The sequence below is a fragment of the Podarcis liolepis genome (genome assembly GCF_965112155.1).
Source record: "Podarcis liolepis genome assembly, chromosome: 10".
In the NCBI taxonomy this organism is placed as follows: Eukaryota; Metazoa; Chordata; class Lepidosauria; order Squamata; family Lacertidae; genus Podarcis; species Podarcis liolepis.
Window position 1 is genome coordinate 50,761,853 of NC_139562.1, and position 19,818 is coordinate 50,781,670.

Genomic DNA, 19,818 nt, shown 5'->3' on the forward strand with positions numbered 1-19,818 from the left:
AACAGGAAGCTGACTTATACTAAATCAGATTACAGTGGTGCCTCGCAAGACGAAATTAATTCGTTCCGCAAGTTTTTTCTTCTTGCGAGTTTTTCGTCTTGCGAAGCACGGTTTCCCATAGGAATGCATTGAAAATCAATCAATGTGTTCCTATGGAGACCGCCCGGGGACAGAGGGGAAGCGCCGCGCGCCTTCCCCTCTGTCCCCGGACCTGTTTAAAGCAAGGGGCGGCGGGGAGAAGATTGCTTCTCCCCGTTGCCTGCCCCGCAATCTCCGGGGACAGAGGGGAAGGCACACACGCCTTCCCCTCTGTCCCCGGACCTGCTTTAAAGCAAGGGAAGGAGCAGCGGGGAGAATCGCTTCTCTCCGTTGCCGCCCCTTGATTCAAAAGGGGTCCGGGGAGAGAGGGGAAGGCGCGCGCGCCTTCCCCTCTGTCCCCGGAGATTGTGGGGCTGGCAACGGGGAGAAGCGATCTTCTCCCCGCCGCCCCTTGCTTCAAAAGAGGTCGGGGACAGCGGGGAAGACGCGCTGCGCTTCCACACTATCCCCGGAGCTTGCGGGGCAAGCTTCGTTTTGCAAAGCAAGCCCATAGGGAAATGCGTCTTGCGAAGCGGCTAAGAAAATGAAAAACTCCTTCGTCTAGCGAGTTTTTCGTCTTCCGAGGCGTTCGTCTTGCGGGGCACCACTGTACTGGGATAAAAACCAGTGCCCGAAGTAGCTAACTGGGCATCTGTCTTCCAAAATATCTTATACACTCTAATATTCTTCAGATGGAAAAAGGGACATTCTATTATACATCAGTATCACTGCTTGAACATTTCCCCATGGTCAAGTACAAAAGCTATTAGAGGAATCATACAAAACCGCAGTATTTGAAACACAGAAATCTTTGAATTTATGTATGGTATTTAGGGAAGCCTGAGGAAAAAAGAAAACCCCATATCAATTAATTCAACTATGTGTGTGTGTGTGTGGAGATTCATGCATTTATGAGTATTTTGGAAGCATGATAACTCTGAACAACCATTACTGCTGTGATTGTGCAGGTGTATGATATGGGGCATCCCAGTGTTTATTTTGGGGTCCAGGGAAATATTAACTGTTGAGTTTGGGGATGCAAAACGTCCTTTTTTACTGTTTAAAACAGGCTTCCTCAACCTCGGCCCTCCAGATGTTTTGAGACTACAACTCCCATCATCCCTGACCACTGGTCCTGCTAGCTAGGGATCATGGGAGTTGTAGGCCAAAAACACCTGGAGGGCCGAGGTTGAGGAAGCCTGGTTTAAAACTTTTGAGCAAATTAGGAATGTGTAAGCAACTGCAGCATCCTGGTGCTTTGGTGAATCCTGGATGGATCAGCTGCACAGACACACACACCTCGGCTTCCCCCCACCCCCAGCTGCCCTAGGACACCCAAATGCACAAAATTGGGAGACGCCACCAATTCAGCTCATGGGAGAAATCAAGGTCTTTTCCGCATCCACGTGAGAAGCCAGAAAGGAAGGGGCTTTGTAGGGAACTGTGTTTGCTCCAGAGGACCCCTTCCCCATTTCTCCAAATCCCCTTCCTCTCTAGGGATCTAGTCTTGTTTATTTTAAGCCATAGAGAAAGTCAAGCTCCAGGATCAGATCTCTCTGCATCTCTCTCAAAGCAGGCGCCAAAGAGGAAACGTCCACCACATACACAGGTGGCAGTGGCTCAGTGGCACTTCAGGTCCCCAAATGAAACTGGCAACGAAAGGTAAGGCAGCAATGCAAATAAACTGGGCAGGGACCTAAGAAATTTGGATGCAGAGCAGACACTCCCTATTGTGCGCAATGTTGCTGAGCAGCTCATAAGAGTGTGCAAACAAGAACGCGAAGTAGGTTGCTGCTTCTCTCTTTCCCTGGCCAGGAGATGGAAGAAGCAATGGATGAAAAGGTAGAGAAAATTTCGACTGTTTTTTGAGTAGGAGGGGAAGGAAAGGCTTGCAATGGGAATTCCGGAATTCACGTGGCAAAGTGAGAAACCATGATACTTTTAAGTGTTTTCGTGAAGCTCCTGGCAATTTTCTTGGCAATTGGAGGCTATCCATCTTCTGTTCATTTCAGACACAGCTCCATCTTCACCACTGACTATTCTGGCTGGCTAGTGTGAGGAAATGGAAAACTGACTGGGTAGATATGAGAACACATGAGAGTGCAAGTGTGATTTTACAGGAAGCATTTGCCTGAACTATTAAATTGGGAAATGCAGCCTTTCCCCCCATACGATCTCAAACTAATTACGGCTATTGAATTATAAAATTAGTCACTGCAATGGCACCCATGAACCAATTTACTGTACTCAAGGTAGTTAGCCAGTGTGAGATGCATTCATTTCCCCCCGGCCTTTTAAACACATGTTTATAGGTAAAGTGGAGAATGTAACTTATATTACTAACAGAGAACAGAGTTTTTTATTTTTAAAAAAGATATTGTTATTTCAGGTTCATTAAAGTTGAAGCAAGCAAATGCACAAATAGAAGAAGCAAAAAAACAAAAACAAAAAAATCCCCACAGTTAACTCAAGCCAATTGAATTTGCTTTTGACACTACAAACCTATGGAGGAATCACCAGGTCAAAGAGAAGGTTTTGGTTACTATGGAAAACTCAACAGAATTGCTGAAGACAAGAACACAATTGGATGATGTTTACTCTAACAAATGTGCTTTGGATATCTGGCCTGTATGCAAGAAACAAAACATTTCCCCCCAGTTAGGTTTATGAAACAGGCCTATCAATGTTGCATAGCATTTCAATCAGCTGCAAGTCCTAAGCAATGCTTGTTCATATTCACAGTTATCAAAAGAAAGTCATTGCCAAATTGGCTCAGATTAAGCACCCTGCGCAGGAAGAGAAAATTCATATTAATGGCTATTAACACCACAGTGCAGGAAACAAGCTACACATCTTTATTACCTTTTGATTTTGCATCAAATGGAAGAAATTTAAATAAATATCTCCTTTTGGATTTGCTACTAGATAAATGCTTAATAAGAAACTAGTTTGCATGAGAAAGGAAGACTTGGAACTCCATTTCTGCAAAGCTTATTAGTAAACTTTGATTTAATTAAACCTCTTAAAGACAACTTTATTTTCTGTAAGGTTGATCCAGCTTATATATCTCTGCTGAAGGCCAGAAGATAGTGGGAGAGCATATTTTGACGGGAAGTGTCTATTAAAGAATTAAGCCAAGATAAATCAATTCCCTGGCTGTCATAAGAGCTCTAGGGAGCCTTCATGTTTTTTCCCACTTTCAAACTGCCTGCAAACACAAGAAAATGTGTGTGCAAATGTTAGCAAATAGATATTTAGTGGCTGTTAGGTGAAAACAAATTCACAGGTCAAATGGGGATCCATATTGCAGGTTAGATTATGTAGTTTATGTAGATTATGGAGAACCCTGTTTAAAATCTTTGTTGACTCGTTGGTCTCAGGCACAGTCACTTCTGCTATAACAGTGAAACTAACAGTGATTTTACTTCAAAGTTCTGCTTGCCTATTGCCAAAGTTCTGGGTCCAACTCTGTAAGTGATTTAAGTAATACTCAAACTCCCTTTTCCTAGTAATAAAAGTATAATTTGATCTATTGCAGAATGAAAGCTACAGAAACAGTCGCACAAAGCTAAAAATCAGTTCATGTCACAAACATCTGTCGACAAAATGAATGTTTATAAATGCTTATAATATGCCCAAGCATATTATAGCTATATTTAAGATACATGTTTCTGGCATGGCTGTCGGCATCCCTAGACATGAAAAGTAAACACAGTATTCTAAATGTGGCAGAATGTATTATGATATTTTAAAGAGGTTATTCTGTTTATGTTACATCTTAAACATAACTGCAATACTGAATTATACCACTTATAGACGTTGACATGTAATCTAATTTTCCACTTGCTTTCTTGCCACCATTGCTCCAGGTTGTTGGTGCAAACACAAACGCACACACTCTTTGGTGAGATAACCCCAGCAAAGATTTAAAATGACAAAATATGTGGCAAAGTAAGGCATGGACGTATAGGTTGCTAGACCTTTAAAAAATGCCCTTCAAAATGAGTTCCAAACTTTCCTTCTTCCCTTAGCGTAGGAAACAAACTTCCACCTGCCTCCTTCCTTTCCCAAATGAAGACTTATTGCTCCAACAGGCCTTTCCAGATGGATAAGTACAGTAGGTCTCTACAATGGTCTCTGTCCATTTTTGTGTGTGTTGAATTTATGGTTCTCCTCAGCTACTGAAGGGAGCATCCTGTAATCCTTCAGTGGCTCGTCAAAGCTTTGCAAACCAGCAAGACCTCAAATCGGCCCCTAAACAAAAGTGACCGGAGAAAGCATGCTTGTTGGTCTGCTTCCTGTTATTTATTTTATTAAAATTATATATTTATTTTCTCTAACATGGCAGCTTACAGATGAACCAGGAACAATGGAAAGCAGTGAAAAACAAACAATCATTCCTAGGTCCAGCATAAGATATCTGACAAGGTACACCAGGGGCAGAGGCGCCGAGTTGTGCCTGACATTGGGGTGGAGGCCGATGTTACATGTGCAATGTGCATGCGTGTAATGTCACGTGTATCATGCATTGCATGTGTGATGACTGTCGCATTGGGAGAAGCCAACCAGGCCTCCTCCCAAATGCAACATTCATCCATCAGGTTACGATGATCCATGCCACCTGGGGTGACTTCCCCCCAGGTCTCCTGTGCCCCCTGAAGATTGAGGGAGCTTATGGGGCTCCAACCCAGTGGATATGTGGGGGGAAGAGGCTGTAGGGTCCTTAGCCCCATAGAGTTAGTGAACAGGGATCAGTTCACACGAGATAGATAAGAGCACAGCATTAGAATCTGGGGGAAAGATGGGATCCCAAGAGGACTGTGTGTTGTGTATTTGTGTATACTGTGCATATATATATATTTACACACATATATGGGAGAGGGGGAGCAGGTTACCAATTTTCCCTTCTTACCCAGACTCCTATCATTAAATGGCACATACCAGAAGGTGCCTCTATATCATGCATAGGCAAACTCGGCCCTCCAGATGTTTTGGGACTACAACTCCCATCTTCCCTGACCACTGGTCCTGTTAGCTAGGGATGATGGGAGGTGTAGTCCGAAAACATATGGAGGGCCGAGTTTGCCTATGCCTGCTCTATATTATGGGGCAGCTGAGACTGGAAGTGAGAGCTTGGGGTGTGTGGGGGGGGGGGGAAGGAATCCACCCAAGGTAGATCACATCCAGAAACTTATATTGTTATCTGAAGATCTTCTGCCACATGCACACAGTATTATTATTATTTTAAATCAAAATACAATGATCAGATACCTCTACAACAGAATGAAGTGTGCAGGGTTTAAGTAATTTACCTATGCCTTTTAGTTCTAACACTCTCTTAATTACTGTGCCTTTTATAAGCCAAATAGCAATTTAACTTTACAAGCCAATCTTTGTTCAGGGCAGCCCCTGTATTTATAAAATGCTTTTGCAAACAAAGCAGCATGCACATTTTGAAAATTTACAATATAGATGTTTTCATGGTTAATTGATACACATTATTCCACACTTATTTGTTGGCTCTGTTTTCTTTTCTTCGCATCTAATTTTGTATTCCAAGGGGGGGACATGCATCTTTTCAGCTGATCTAATGAAAACTCTGCAATGGCAAACGAGTAACCAACCTGTGTGCAGTGGAGTACAGCTGGAAAGAATGCTAATTCTCTGCCTCAATGCTGCCTTCAAAGAGATTATTCAAGCCTTCCTCTGACACGGAACAGAGTGATCAGCCAGCAACGACTGCACATGAAAATAACCTTTATCCGCTTTAACAAAAAGGTAAACTAAAAAAGCAGTCAGTCATGCCCTAATTATTTACTTTTAGCTGGACCAAAGGGAAGGGGGAATGCAAATCTATTTCAATTATGGCTTTGTAATTAGAATGATTAAAACTAGCCTAGGTTTGCAAATGTGGATAAAAAAAAACCCTCCAAGAATTTAAATAGTAACTACTGAAAATTGAATTTTTTCATGGTAAAGTGGCTGTGGTAAAGATATGGAGAAGTGGTGATGCCCAAATACAGTTAAACTAGAAATCTGGATCCAAAATACTAAAACAAATATTAATACTGTTGTACACCACCCCGGTCCCTGAGCAGAAAGAGATTCCAGAGATTTCACCCAGCTCACACATATCTCTAGCTTTTGTCTTCCTCACTAGCAGTAAAATACTAGCAGTAAAATACTTTGTTATGCCAGTAACAATACTTAGGTGGTAATAAAGACCCTTGCTTGGCTAATTCAACAATGGATTCCTCGATTAGATTTTAACCTGTAATATGGGTTGCTCGTGCATAAGTCGCCGCCTCTCCTGGCTATGTTGCCTGGTTAAACCTTTCTGTCTGGACAGCCCTTCACTTCGTGGCTGTCTCAGTCGCTAGCAGAATCCGTCAGTGGGCATTTCTTAAACCTTTTCCAACATAAAAGTTGTTTGACGCCAAGTCTCCTCCTACTCTCCCTGCGCGGAAGTCTCCTGCGCAGGGAGGGCGTGGGTAGCGGAGGACCCGTGCTCTCCCCGCTGGTGTCCAGTGAAGAGTCCTGGAGCCCTCTCGCCGATTCCCCCATCTGCCCCCCTTTATCCCTGGTGTTGCGCTGATTTGCTTCCCCATCTGTTGAGCTGCCTCTCTCCCTGCTGGGCCCTTCTCCAGCATCATTTGAGAGCCTTCCCTCTGCCTCTAGCTCCGATGTCAGTTCTCTGACATAACCCTTGCTGGATCCAGGACCCCAGGGACTCAGGAATCATGCAGGCTAAACCTCAAACTCACAACAATAAATTCTTGATCTTTTTTGGTATTTGAGATTCTGACCCAAATTCCTTTAATTGTCATCACTGGTTCTCCTCTTTTTTGTCACAAACATTTTGCTATCGAAAGGGCAATTCCTGATTCAGGTTTGCTTTACCACATTTTGATACATAGTGAAAATCTCTGTGTTGGAAATGAAATGTTTACTTACAGTGTTTATAGGTCAGTCAACACCCTGAATTATCTGGGCAGCATTGATAATGTCAGTATTGGAAGTAGAGTGTCTTTGATGGTGCTTAACACAGAAATCTGGAAAATTATGGCAAGGGACTGTTTGGACACTGAAGAACCGAATTCAATTTTAAAAATGATAGTTTTCATTCTCACAGACCCTTGAAGTGGAGGTGTTGAAGAGCACTGAACAAAATTGCCACCTAGTAATGGATATAAATAACAAGCAGAATAGCCTGCAACCTTGAAATAGAAGACACTTCCCAAAATTCACTTGAATTATCAATCCCAAATGGTGTGGTGGGTCTTTAGGCTGAATCAGTAAAAACCAAACCAACTGCCTCCCTTACAATAAAGCAGTCTTGTGCCATCTTAAAGACAGATAAAGTTGTCATGTCATACTTTTTCATAAAGCATAATCCCACATTGGCAGCCTATATAATTACAGGAATTTGGAGGCATCTGTAGGAGCTTAATATTCTACGCAGGTTGGGAAAGCGTAGTTTGACATCATCACTGTTATGGTATAGCTGTTGCTTATTTGGTTATGTTAATATTTTGTGTTGATGCCCTGCTTTTGCCCCTGCACATTAGCACGTATCAGACCAGACTAGCAATGCCATAAACTGTTATTAGATTCATGCTCAGATCTTGATTGTTTTAACAACTTACTTGGTCTGAGAAACTATCCATCCTTCCTGATAATTTGAAATCAACTCACTTTCTTAAAAATGGCACTATAATTTATTGAGCATTGGCCCAGCCCCACCTTCAATCCAGCAATCTAATCAATTCTCATGGGGCCCTGGCAAAGTCATGTAGGGTAGGGCAAGCTTCATGCAAAGGCCCATAGTGATATTTACAAAAATCAAATGTTTTAGTGGCTTCCTACGACCAAATTGGGTGGGTGGGTGGATAAAACATTCCTTTCTAAACAAGCCAACAAACAAGTTTTAAAGTCTGGCCAAACACAACAATGGTTTTAAAGAAACTTGCATCCCTTTCAATGCAACAATTAATATTGCATGACAGATTTTGAAAAGTTAAAGTAGTCTGTCTGCCTTCACAGTACTTTTCTAAAGGCAGCATTCTAAGAATGTGCATTGCCAAAGCATTATGAGCCAACTTACAATTATCAATAAAACAAATGTTTATCATTCATGGATGAGGTTTACAATTAGTAGTATAGATACAATATGAGTGGAAGGAAGTTCATTCATCTCTATTTCATTTGTTCTCTCCAACCCCCATCAGCATATCTTCATATAGAATCCTACCATTACCATTTCAAAAACATACATTTTTTAATGAAGAGTTGTAAGATTTGTTTCATTCACACGTTTTTCAATAATAAAAAGTGGTGTAGTGAGTCAGGAGATCTGTGGTTCAAAGTCTACATCAGCATAAATTTATTAGGTGCTAACTCCTATGCATCAGTTCCCCCCTTAATACGAGGGATAATATATCCTGGTTGATTTACAAGAGTAAATTTATTGTAAGAATTTCAGAGAAAATTCGCATACAGTGGTGCCCCGCAAGACGAATGCCTCGCAAGACGAAAAACTCGCTAGATGAAAGGGTTTTTCGGTTTTGCGTTGCTTCGCTAGACGAATTTCCCTATGGGCTAGCTTCGCAAGACGAAAACATCTTGCGCTTTTTTCTTAAAGCCGCTTGAAGAGGCACAGTTGCGACGGACCATGCTTCGCAAGACGAAAAACATCGCAAGATGAAAAGACTCGCAGAACGAATTATTTTCGTCTTGCGAGGCACCACTGTAAAGTATACTGCTAAAGTGTGTTCTCCCTCATGGAGAGCACAGGTTGCGGGCGGGGCTGACAAGACACCTCACTGTTACTAGGCAAATGGTTTGGCCATCCTTTAAGCAAGGGCGGGCTGTTATTGGGGAAATCTAGATGTTGCCATTTGTTGATTGACAGCCCTATTGGTTAAATACAATGCTCGCAGCGAGGAACTTCCTCTTTTCGCTGCTTACTTCGGATCACCCGCCCTCCCTTCCCTAATTTTAGGCTGTTTGCTTGACCTTGCTATGCCTGTCATGGGGTCGTCTGCTTTGGGGCAGGGGCCTGGTAGGAATTTTGTCCATTTGGCTGATTAGTGTGTTCCACTTGGTTTTTGCCTACTGTGTAGCAAATCGTCACAACTTGTAAGGTTTGCGGTTAGGCATTGGTCTTGGAATTGGTTGGTGGAGGGGTATGGATTCGGCTGTGCCTGCCCCTCCAAAATGCTGCTGCTGCTGCTGCTGCTTCGAGGGTTTTCTGTTAAAGGAACCCAGGGGCTCCCCATGCTTTTGTCCAAAACCCCCTGGCAAGGGCCTAGGGCCACGCAAGCCCCTGGGAGCATTCTGGGGAGAGGTGAGGCATGGTTCCCAGTCCCGTCTCTCTCCCCAGGTGACTTACCCTTGCTGACTTCGCGGGGGGTGCGAATGTCAGAGCTGTCCCTGGGCGGGGTCAGTTAGTGCTACCAATGCCTAAGCAACCACTCACATTGCTGTAATTTGAATAAAGTTGTGGCCAGAATTATGCCAAAAACCTTAAACAAAAATTAAGTGTCAATTGTGTTTTTCTTTGGGGGGGGGGTGTCTTGGGGACCTCGATGCGCAACTATATAACATTATCTAAGCACCAAGTATTATTAAAACGAAGAGAATAGCTTGTGTTCACATGTCGCAATAAGCCACAATCGGTAGTTTACTGTGGTTTACTTTGAGTGAATAGTACAGTAAGCTCCCAACTTATGTGGGGGTTAGGGTAAAGGTAAAGGTAAAGGTACCCCTACCCGTACGGGCAGTCTTGACAGACTCTTGGGTTGTGCGCTCATCTCACTCTAGAGGCCGGGAGCCAGCGCTGTCCGCAGACACTTCTGGGTCACGTGGCCAGCGTGACGAAGCTGCTCTGGCAAACCAGCACCAGAGCAGCACACGGAAACGCCGTTTACCTTCCCGCTATAAAGCGGTACCTATTTATCTACTTGCATTTAAGGGTGCTTTCGAACTGCTAGGTGGGCAGGAGCTGGGACCGAACGACGGGAGCTCACCCCGCCGCGGGGATTCGAACCGCCGACCATGCGATTGGCAAGTCCTAGGCACTGAGGTTTTACCCACAGCGCCACCCGCGTCCCTTGGGGGTTAGGGTACCTAAAGCCAAAATCACTTAATCAAAGCACATTGTATTCAGTGATGGGTGGAAAGTCATTTTTTCTTGACACCTGCCCCCTTTCCATTTTTTATTTTTTATTTGCGAAGCATGTAAAGCTGAATGTGCACAAGTTAAATGAGTGTAAATTGCAGCCTTACCGTATGCCAGTACCCACAGCCCCAATCCACCCACTTCGCTCCTCTCCTGGAGCAAATGGAAGAAACAAACCAGGAAACCACATCTATGTTTCGCTTGTCATGACATCCCAACTTGGGATCCTGGCTTGTTTCTCCCCTAACAAGCCTGAATTACTAACCATTCTTAAGCCATACTTTAGTGATGACTTAGGAACCCTGTCTTGTTTGGAAGCAACAAACCAGAACCTCATATTTGGATGTCATGAAAATCCTGTCGCTTAATTGAGACAGGTTTTTTTCTATTGCTTGCCTTGGAGGAGCAATCAGACTGTGTGTTCAGAGCTTATTCAAAGTAAATCGCAGTAAGATGGAAACCCTGGCTTATTGTGAGATGTAACTCTGGCCTGTGGAAAAAAAAAACTGGGTAAAAAAGAAGAAGTGAACTCCTAAAGCATTTTGCACACAAACTCAGAAATTATTTTCTTCCCATTCTCAAAGTCTGCTGATGCTACAATTGCCCTTCCTTCCAAAGAACCTTGTAGTTTACTTGTAATTGCTGTATGAAGCAGTCATTTGACAAGTTATTGAAGGGAAGCAAATATATAACAAGGTCTAATGTGTTCCAAAAGTGAACTGAAAAAAAAGAAGACTGTTTCTTCTGTGACAACCCTGCCAGAGGATCTCAAAAAGTACTTAAAATGTTGAAGCACCTGACAGGAAAATAATAGGTTGTCAATAAAGCATGATAAATATTTCAAGGACACAACGAAAACCACATTTGTCGACTATGCAAACATAGTTTTCAGTCCCGGCTTCCTAATGTTAACCCTTTGTTATTCATATGTTAACTATTATCTGGTATTTTAAAATGTTAGAATAGCATGGATTAGATGAGGAGCGAGCAACAAAACACAGCACATACCTAGCCCATATTGCTCCTAAAAACCCACTGCACTATTTAGCCCACAGAAAAGTCATTCCTACACAAGCAAAGGAAAAGTTAGCAGACCCAATAGGCTCATAAGTCTTATACTGCCTATTCCTAGTCTAACCTCCTATATTTGAACTGTCCAAGTTAGTCATTATAAAAACAAGTGTTTAAGAACAAGTAACTGAGTTTTATTTTTTCTTCTCTCCCCCTGCCTCTTTCCCCTTATTGCCATGTCTTTTCATTTCTGTCTTTTCTTAATTTATTTTATGTAAGCCACTCAGGGGGCCTTTTTTGCTGAACAATGGAGGAACAAATGCTCTAAATGAGTGTTTCCCAAACTTGTGTCTCCAGCTGTTTTTGGACTACAACTCCCACTATCCATAGCTAGTGGGACCAGTGGTCAGGGATGATGGGAACTGTAGTCCAAAAACAGCTGGAGACACAAGTTTGGGAAACACTGCTCCAAACAAACAAATAAAACTAACTTTCAAAAAAAGAAATTTTTATAGTATTACTGTAATGTTATTTGTCATGAAATCATGTTTTTTTAAAGAGGTAAATTTTGAAATGTTTAAAGGGTTTTATACATAACTGAATTTAGTGCCTCCAATTGGCTATGAGTATCTGCTGAGAGTTGTGGAGATGGTTTATCAGCGGTGGGCCAGCAACAGGCCTGAGTGACAGCTAAACTGTCATGCTTTCAATCTGCCAGACCAGCAACAGAAGCTGGTAAATTCAAATTACTCAATCGGTAGACATCTTGCTTCATCCTATTGGACCATAGCACAAACTAATGTGGCGTACTGCTCAACCGTCCCGATTTAAGCGGAACATCCTAGATTTACAGAAGCCATCCTAGATTCTGACTGGATCCCAGAGTGTTCCCTTTTTTGGTCCAGCGGGCATGTGCCAGAGTGCCAAACCAAAAAACACTCAATTTTTGGTCTCATGCAAGAGCTCGGAACCAAAAAATGAGAGTCCTGATTTTGATCGGTGGGATGTGGTGACAGAATTCAATCCAAACTGAAATGGCTGGGGTGTTTTGTGTGTGCTGAGTAGAGAGAATATAAATGCTAAGCACTGGTAAAGAAAGGAGAGTTACTGGGAATTGCTGGGAGTAGCTATGGGTCAACTAAAGGAAAAGACTCGGGCATTGGACATCAAATAACTTAAGAATTCTCTGCTGCTTTGACTCAGCAGGGAGATAGAAGACTGAGAGCCAATGTGGTGTAGTGGTTAAGAGTGGTAGACTGGTAATCTGGTGAACCAGGTTCGCGTCTCCGCTCCTCCACATGCTGGGTGACCTTGGGCCAGTCACACTTCTCTGAAGTCTCTCAGCCTCCCTCACCTCACAGAGTGTTTGTTGTGGGGGAGGAAGGGAAAGGAGAATGTTAGCTGCTTTGAGACTCCTTCGGGTAGTGATAAAGCGGGATATCAAATCCAAGCTCCTCTTCTTCTTCTGTTGTAACTGTTCTAATGTATTAGACCAAGATCCTCCATATAGTACAGAAACATTTACAGTTGCTAAATCAAGAAAATCTGAAATGTATTGTTTAAAGGGGAACCAATAACATGGCACTGCAGCCAGTTTAACAAGATGTTTAACATCCCTTGGAGTCATCAAGTTTTATTCGGACAAGACAACTTTCTCAGCAATTGGTTAAATGCCCAGTCTTGGTCTTGGATTGCATCATATCAATATTCCATGAAAGATGCTTTTTTTTTTTACACTTCAGACTTAAGAGTTATAATATCTAGGCTGCAATCTTATTCACATTTATCTGGAAGCCTCACTGAACAATACTATAAATTTCTGAAACAATTAGAAAATGTCCTAGTTTTTAAAAACCTCTAGCACTGCATTTTTGCTAAGGTGAATGCCAGAACAAGAATATTATAGTAAACAGGAATTGCAGCCTCCTCTCCACCCTCTGCCACAAAAGAGGTGGCTTCAGCACCTGCATATCATACAAAACTTGTTGAATCTTTCCCCCTCACTGCAGCTCCATGACTGGAAAGACATTAATATAACACATAATTGCACTCTGGTTGAACAGGATACGAAGAATGAATGACTGAAAAGCAAAGACAAAACAGGTATAGTCATTGGGAGGAAGAGATAGTGTAGTGATGTTACCACCGCTATGAATTCAGTTGTTCAAATAAAATATATATTTTAGTCTGAATCCAGTCTACCAACCCCAAATTCACACACTGCCCATTGTATTACTATTTGAAATACCTAATGTGGATTGGGTCAGAATATAAAAATCTTCTACATGGTACATACCTTTGCTTTCAAAAAGTATTTGCAAACCACCCTTAAAAATATCATTTTTGTTCAGATCATGAACAATTAATCAGATAAAAGGCAGTGAATCCTTAAAGCAGGAAGTAAAATAATTAGTTCTCAATTTTATCTCAGTGACATGCTCTTCTCTCAAGAAGTGATAGATTAATTCCATTGCCACCTAATTATCCTCTTAAAGAAGAGAAAATGCAGACAATTGTCACTAACAAGGATATAAGGAAACAAATTTTTAAGTTTTTTCCAATGACATCTGAACAGCAATTGAGGGATGCTTTCAGTTAAACACACACATTTCCCTGAATATTAGTACAAAGACATAAGCAACAATTGGGAAGGTTTCGTGTAGTGATTTAAGGCAGCATCCTGATGTTGCCAAAGCCTCCATACTCCAGAGTAGGGTTCAGGAACTGGAGATAAGAAAAAGATGTAGGGATGAGCAGAAGTGTGTGGTAAGATTCTCCTGTTGGCTAGCACCCTTGAGCTCAAGAGAAGTATTTTCATGAGTAAGTGCTTATGCATGATAAAGTCAAGGGAGAAAAGAAACAAGGTTGACAGTGAAAGGTGAAGCATCACACTAGTCAGCGAACAAGCAAGGAAATGAAACAGAAGCCTTGGAGATGAAACATGGTTGTAATAACCCCCTTCTCTCTGGCTGAAGTCAAACCCTGCCCCCATGATTAAATGTCATTTATTCTTTCAATTTCCTTAGAATTTTTTTTGGTGTGGGGGTGGGGACAAGGACTGTTGGTGCATTATTTCCTATTACTGTTATCATTGCATTTTGCACCAAGAGAGTACAAGATACTGTACAGATCACTCCAGGAGATGTCTGTAACAAACTCCCAAATCAATCTCCCTTGAGTGCGTACAGGACTGAAAATTCAATGTAAAGTGTGCCAGCTGGAAGGACATCACATCACATACCCCCTCGTCTGCCAACAGTGTAAAATAAATCAATATCAGACAACATTAATAGTTGAAATGCTTTAAATATTGACTGGATGGGGGCTTAAAAGTTTTCAGCCCAACTCCAAGCTCATCTCCGTTCTACTTTGGACCAATACCTTTCTTTAAAATGAAAGTTTCCACCAATCACATACAAAACAAAGAGTGCAGTTCAAAGAACGGGCACAAATGAAAGGTACTACAGACAGCCAAGTGGTGGGCATAAGGAGAATTGTGCACTCCTTCAAACTGTACACCTACCCCTGGCTTTTGGTATGTGGTGAGGGCAGACCAGCACAACATCTACTTTGCCCTAAAAGCTAAGAACTTCTTGACTACCCCTAATGCATATTCAAGAGCAGGGGCCTCCATTGTGGTGCCTGTGGGTGTTGTGCACCCTTGAGGACTTCTCCTGGTGCCCACAATGCCTCAGCCCCACTCCCCCCACTAAAAGATCCCTTTGCCTTGAGATGGCAAAGGTGGTTCCTTTTTCCTCCACTGAAAGGCACACAGAGGCAAAGAGAAAATAGGAACAACAACAACAACTATCTCTCCCAGTCCCTCTTTGAGCTTCATGTGCTTTTCAAGGCCCACTTTGTCATCAGAGCTGCCAAAAGAAAGCAAATCAACTGAGAGGGCAAGTAAGAAAAGGGAGGAAAATAGGAGACTGGGAGGAGGAAAATAGAATGAAAGTGTGATGCCGGAGATATCAGAAGAGTGAGGCAATGGAGTGTCTGAGAGAGGAAATACATGTCCCTGATATTAGAGTCTTGGGTGGTGGTGGTGGTTCTGTGCTTTTGTAGAATTATGGCATGATTAACCCTGTGGGGCATTGAAAAAGATGCTGTGATCCAACAGGTATATACCAATAATGGATCTAAGACATGCTTATATTTTGTTATGGATTTATGAATCAGTTAGTAATGGACAACATATAAAAAATACTGCAACACTGCAAATTAAGCCTCTATTACAGACAACTCACAACTTACACATTTAACTTATGCAGTTTCAACTTTATGCTCTTGACGGCTGTCTAATTGAAATCTCACAAATTAAACACAGAGAAGGCAGTGAGCATAAAAGCTCTTTTTAAACAGGGTTTCCCTGTTATGGAAAGAGCTTTTAAGCTCTCTATCTTGCTTATGGGCTGTGGGAAGCTCTTGCAAGAACTCGGAAACTCCTGCAAGATCTCATGCGCGCCTCCTAGAACCTGGTAAGTAAGGCAGAGAGCTTAAAAGTTGTCTGTGTTGCTTTTGGGTGGGGTGGGGTGGGGAGGTAAGACCCATTTGGCATGCCAACTCCAGAAGCTAAAACTACTTGTACTAGAGCAGGTCCAATGGGTTGTTTTGACCCCTAGGTACGTTGGTATTAACAAAGGCCTATTTTTTCTCTTTAAGCCTGTGTCTACTGGTGTTCGCTTGGGGAACTCCAGGCAGGATGAACCCTTTACAAATTTCTCCAGCATGTCTGTGACTAAGGAAATCTCAGCAACCGGATATTTATTTCCTGTGTCAAGTTGCCACTTAACGTCAACAATGCTGGCTTACAATGCAGCTGAACATAGCCTGGCAGCATATCCACATGCTTATGGCAGACCTATCTGTGGCTGGGATAACCTGCAAGTGTGAGCCAGCACTTACTTTTAAAAAGTCTACTTAGATACATTTTTTTTAAAGGATATTTATTATAATTTTTAGACAATAAACAAACCACCAAACATCAAGATACCATCACCATATAACAAATAGAAAGATCAAAATAAAATTATAAAATAAAGAAGAAATAAAAAAAGAATACTTAGATACATTTTTAAAAGGCTCCTCCTGTTGCTATTCACGAAGAAATACACACGTGTCCAATAATTATAGTTATCTCAACTAATTTGATTTAGACATTCAATGTGGCATTCAAAGCTATATAAAAGCTAAATAAGATGAAGATAAGATAATTTGCACACTGTAATTTTCTACGAAATAAGGTTATACTTTCCAGGAAAATTAATTTTGTAACGTATTATTTCCCGATATTCATAAAAAGACACTGTCTATTATATACAGAATCTTTTCAAAAGAAAGTTGGAATAATATAATAAAAATCACACAAATGGAACTTACTGAAAGTGAATGGATAAGACTTCAGCTGCTCAAAATTACAAACGAAGAAGTGCAATTTCTCTTTTTGGTCTTGGTGCTCTCCAATCCTTGTGCCGATCGCTTCTTCCTAAATAACAGTGAGGAAAGCTGTTGAAAATGAAAGCAATTATTATCCCTAGCAAATGACTGCATTTCTTCTCACATACAGAAGCCCCTGTAGTACTATAATTATGCATTGTCTGTCTATTTATAAGCACCAGAACTTTGTAAGACAGTAGAAATGAACTCATGCCAAGCCACCACTTAACCAAATATGCTTGTATAAATACAGCAGCATTATTGGAAGCAGGCTCAACATTCTCATTGGATCATCATGTCCCAAAACTATCAGATGAGGTTTAATCTTTAATAAGAGCTTATCTCTAACCAATACCTAAAGTGGTTTGCTTTAAGAGGGAGATAAAGTAAGATTTCCAAAATGACTTGCACACCAGGTTTTAAACACACAACTGGAGTAGAAAAGATATACAGTATAGGGAACATGTATCATAGACTGCGTTCACAACTTAAACAAATCATTGTATATAAATGTATATAAATGAAGTAAAGGTCAATTAGTGAGTGAAATGCAAGTACAGTGGTACCTCGGGTTACATATGCTTCAGGTTACATACGCTTCAGGTTACAGACTCCGCTAACCCAGAAATAGTACCTCGGGTTAAGAACTTTGCTTCAGGGTGAGAACAGAAATCGTGCTCTGGCGGTGTGGCAGCAGCAGGAGGCCCCATTAGCTAAAGTGGTGCTTCAGGTTAAGAACAGTTTCAGGTTAAGAACGGACCTCCGGAACAAATTAAGTACTTAACCCGAGGTACCACTGTATCACTATGTACGAAAGTCAGATTAACTTGTGGGCCACCAGGCTGACTGCAGATTGTCAGCCACAGGGTTCTGCTGTCAAGTGGCAGAGCATGATTTGTCAATCAACTGGCAGGCCATAAAACTGAGGAACCTAACTCCCAGTTTACCAGCCTGAACATTTTTCTGACCTATCCAGATCCCACCAATAGCAAACACACATTCAGCACCGGAGTAGCTGAAGTCCAGTGTGTTGATAGGGCTGCAAATAACCCCCCCCCCAAGTAATCAGATTGACCATATGATGTGTGGAGATGTTGCAATAACACCCTCCCCTACTGATCTGTATGTGCATGTATGGGATGACCATACCCAGCACTGCAATGTAGCCCACAGGCAGATGGGCCAAGTATGAATGCAGCCCTCAGACATAGGGATGTTGGGCAATTCTGATGGAAACAGAAACAGAAATTGCCTGTGGTTGCTTATTCGCCCCATGTCTGGAACGAAAATCAATATGACCAATTATGATTGGTATTCACAGTTGTTTAATAAATCTAGTAAAACTCCATTTCAGTGGACAGCAAAATGAACAACATTGTCTTTTTCAGAAGCCTAATGGCAGCAGAACAGAAACAGTGTAGCATGCGACAAACACCGGTCAGAAGAGCAATCAATGCCTTCTTGCACCCTACTGAGCAGCCCTTGCCATAAAATGTAGCTACTGAGCCACATTTGTTTTGATGGGTCACAAGTTGTGCATGCCTGTTCCAAGATCATGGCCAACACCTCTATAAGTCAGTGTGTTTGCTATGCTAAACTCTTCTTCCTGAATGAAGAGGGGTGGGGGGTACTGCTGGAAAAGTGGGAGGTAAGGTAACAGCTTACATTTAGTCAACCTGTTGCCTCTGAGACACCAATACACATACACCTTCCCACTTAGGAATTGCATGGAAAATCAACTTCTTTATGGAGAACCAAGTTTCTTTCTGAAGCCAGCAGATGCAATTCCCATCTCCACACATATCTTAGACCTGCCAATACAGTGGTACCTCGGGTTACAGATGCTTCAGGTTACAGACTCCACTAACCCAGAAATAGTACCTCGGGTTAAGAACTTTGCTTCAGGATGAGAACAGAAATCGCGCGGCGGCAGCGTGAGGCCCCATTAGCTAAAGTGGTACCTCAGGTTAAGAACAGTTTCAGGTTAAGAATGGACCTCCAGAACGAATTAAGTTCTTAACCTGAGGTACTGCTGTACATCGCCACTGAAGAAAGGCAAATAGTGGTATTCTTAGAAGTCTTAGAAACAGTTATTCAAAGGCTGGACGTGGACACTAGAAAGGCTCAACAACCAACAAAGCTTCTTTCTGGAAATATACTGTAACTGAGTGACGGGGATGGATAGAGGGAGGCAAGGATGGAAAGAGACAGAAGTCATAGAGTACAGAATGAGAAAATCAAGAGCCAAGGGAAAGGAAGTTGGGGCAGAGAGCCAAATGGAGAATTGTAACTGGCATTCACTCACCTACAACTTATCTTTCTCATCATGTTTTCTTACACATGACCATCATTTGGAAGGCATCTTGGTAGAATGAAAACAAAAGCCTAGCAATGTAGATTGAGCTCAAGGTCAAAGGGTGATTCTGTGTACTATTGCCTAATAGCTGTAGTAACAGCCCAGCATCATTATTGGAGTAATACAAAACAATGAACACCATGAATGCTTAAATATTTAAAGTTCTTTTGAAAACAAGAAAAGTACGCATTCCTTTGAAGATCCTCCTGTTTTTAAGTTACTGAAAATGGTCGAGGTAGAGAACAAACTATCAATTAGTTGAGTACCTCTCAATTAGTTGAGTAAATTCAGGACAAGCTAAAGCATACTAGAGCATGGATGAACGAACACAAAAACAAGGCAGTCATTGGCACCAGAAGCTCATCATTTACAGACACATGACTAAATTGGATATAGTGGCTTCTTTGTTCTCAGCTGAAAACAGAGTTATCAATGAAAGTTGAATATGACCATTTAAATTGTAACACACATGTATAAAATTTCATCATCATATTTGGTTGAGTAAGAAGAATAAGATATGCTGGATCCTTTCCAACAAATTGTCTCATGGAAGCTATATTATCAGTGAAAAGTAATTTTCTGCACAAAACACAAGATACTATTCTCCTGTAGCATTATTTAGAATACAAGGTATTTACAGGTATTAAGTTCTGTGTTTAATGTTTCTAATATGTTTAGAACTGCAGTCTTAGGGTGCAATCGAGACAAACTTAGGTGAGCCTAATTGACATTGAAATCAACAGACTTCATATTTAGA

General features: G+C 41.7%; 1 protein-coding gene and 1 long non-coding RNA gene across 8 annotated transcripts in view; one reads left to right on the forward strand and one right to left on the reverse strand.

Annotated features, from left to right (window-relative positions):
• The window catches only part of CNTN1 (contactin 1), a 171,550-nt gene that overhangs the window by 125,570 nt on the left and 26,162 nt on the right, over positions 1-19,818 (reverse strand). For 3 of the 7 annotated variants that reach the window (XM_083463403.1, XM_083463406.1, XM_083463402.1), the window contains exon 2: positions 16,649-16,774. The exons of 3 other annotated variants lie outside the window; for them this stretch is intronic. The gene's annotated coding sequence lies outside the window, so the exon portion shown is untranslated. The remainder of the gene's footprint in view (positions 1-16,648; positions 16,775-19,818) is intronic. One more of the 7 variants, XM_083463404.1, reaches the window with a different exon arrangement.
• Positions 4,196-7,569, forward strand: LOC310688122. Its single transcript, XR_014516789.1, has 3 exons — positions 4,196-4,506; positions 5,639-5,856; positions 7,501-7,569. It is a non-coding gene; the product is annotated as an uncharacterized lncRNA (long non-coding RNA).